Below are 2,284 nucleotides of genomic sequence, written 5' to 3'. Positions count from 1 at the left end.
CGTCCCAGACGACTCGTCCCATGGAGGCCGAAACAAGCCAGCTGCAAGTCACGACGCAACACGCCGACGGACCGGAGGACCGGATCATTGCTCTTACGCGTTAATGTCGTGAGTCAAATCGTTACGCTGTGCGCCTTAAACGTACGCGGCGCTGTATGTCGGTTAGAGAGCAATAAAACTGGAAAAAAAAAAGAAGTTAGCGTTAACAGTTTTAAGCTAGTGACGCTGTGACTGTGTGTTTCACTTAGCGTCCTTGCAGAGAGGCGCACTACTAAAGAGCAATACTGGGGGAGGGGCGGTGGGCGCAGACGGAGGCGAACAGCTGTGACTTGGTGGCTAGCTGGTCCTCACTCAGCCCAAGGCACGCAGAAGCCCCGGCTGTCCTCAGTTCCTGGGCTGCCGCTGGCAGCGTGTCATGTGCGTTCCTGGCCACACGGTGGCGACAGAGTATGGGCTATTCCGGTGGTCCCCTCTGGCTGCTGGTGAGATCCATCTGGGGCGGGTGCAAGGGATTTCGGCTTCACTCCGGTTCCTGCCGCAGACCAAACCCATTCCTGGGGGTGGCAACGATCCGGGCGCTCAATCCATATCAAAAAATGTTTGTGGAGTCGATTCCGGTCCGTGTTCCCCAGCCCGTCCCCCGCCACGTCCTGTGAGCTTTGCCCACCGTTACCTGCCAGGTGAGGCTGTCGGCTTGTAATTCCCCTTGGAATCAGTGGATCGCTCTCTCTTCTCCTCCACTCCTCGGAGTTACCAGATTTAGCAGAAATACAGGCCGCCGGTTCAATCTGAATTTCAGATGAATTACCAATCGCCATTGGGTGGAGGGGTGTCCCAGGCAGTGTTTGAGAAAATCCTGTACTAAAAGAAAATAATTCGTGGTTTATCTGAAATTCAAATAAAATGGGCGTCTTGTGTCTTCCAGGATGGGTGGTAGCTTCAGCCCTGCAGCCGCTCCACTGGGAGCTCTCTCAGTCGGTGGCTCCTGGGTCCCTTCAACATGCCCCCATCTTTGTGGGGTCTTTTGAGCATGTCCTTATGTTCTGACACCACGAAATGTTCAGGCTTACTTACCTGCCCTGGGAAGGCCATAGGATCAGCCATTTCTCCGAGGAGTCAGGGCCAGCTTTTAACACAGCTGTGCGTGTCATTGGCAACAATGACCATGAACTTGGTGACTTAATGCAGATTTATTCTGTGACAGTTCTGGGGTCAGGAGTCCTATACCCAGGTGCAGGCAGGGCCGGGCCATCCCGAGGCTCCAGGGAGAACCGTCTCCGGCCTTTTCCAGCTTCTAGAAGCGCCACATCCCTGGCTCACGGCCCCTGCCCCTTGTCACAGCCAGTAGCGCGGCCTCTTCCATGTCTCTGACTGTGACCCTTCCCCCTCCCCCTTTATGAGCACCCTGTGAGGACACTGGGCCCGTGGGAACCCGGGGTCGTCCCCATCTCAGAGGCCTTGAATTAATCCCATCTGCAAAGTCCCTTTGCCGTGTGAGGGGGCACATTCAAAGGTCATGGGGACTAGGATCGTGGCTGTTATTCTGCTGATCATACAGCCCACGAGCTGTCTGTCCTCTGTGGCCTTTGTTGCTTTGGGGCCACGCTGGTCGGGGACCCAGCCACTGACAGTCTCTCACGACCTCAGGGCGTGGCGGCCTTTCCACTGCTCTGGCTTTCTTAAAGATTATTTCAAAGTCTGCGCAGCAAATAGCCTCTCTACCTGCTTTCCCTTTTTATTCGTGGCTACTTGTCTTTAAATTAAAGCCCGATATGATAAAACCTTCCATCTGTCAGTTTAGTTCCTCGAGCCCCTTCTCAAGCTCAGTCACCCTGCCTGGCTGCTGGCTCCTCTTCTTCACCCTTTGTGTGAAGTTCTGCCGGACAGCGCTGGACCGGAATATTCTAAAGAGATGCTGCCCAATACAGGAGCCAGCGGCCACATGTAACTATTTCCATTGAAATTCTGTTGGCCGCTGAAGTCCACCATGAGCCAGTGGGAGGGTCCGGGGCTGAGGTGGGCTGCATCTAGCCTTTGTGGACCAACAGAGACGGCGACGAGAGAGTGAGAGCTGGCATCCAGGACGCTGGCCAGGCCTCAGCCCCAGGCTTCCCTGAGTATGCCGAGGCACGAAAAAGCTATGCACAGTATTTTTGCTCCAAAAAGCACTTCGCAGCTCCCTGGCCGGGAATGCGGTCCCTGTAGGTGGTTGTGAGCGCGAGTTACTCCAGCTCCCAGGGGCTTAAACAGAGAGGAAGGCTGATTGGCGCTCCCGGCTGAGAGG

General features: G+C 55.4%; 1 long non-coding RNA gene across 1 annotated transcript in view; it reads right to left on the bottom strand.

Annotated features, from left to right (window-relative positions):
- Positions 1-11: 11 nt before the first annotated feature.
- LOC111729534 overlaps positions 12-2,284 on the bottom strand; it is a 5,548-nt gene continuing 3,275 nt past the window's right edge. Inside the window, exons 2-3 of the long non-coding RNA XR_002776269.1 lie at positions 674-856; positions 12-178 (exon numbers count right to left, since the gene is read on the bottom strand). This is a non-coding gene — a long non-coding RNA (uncharacterized LOC111729534). The remainder of the gene's footprint in view (positions 179-673; positions 857-2,284) is intronic.

Source organism: Pteropus vampyrus, unplaced genomic scaffold (genome assembly GCF_000151845.1).
Source record: "Pteropus vampyrus isolate Shadow unplaced genomic scaffold, Pvam_2.0 Scaffold267, whole genome shotgun sequence".
Classification (NCBI taxonomy): Eukaryota; Metazoa; Chordata; class Mammalia; order Chiroptera; family Pteropodidae; genus Pteropus; species Pteropus vampyrus.
This window is presented reverse-complemented; position numbering and strand designations above follow the sequence as displayed.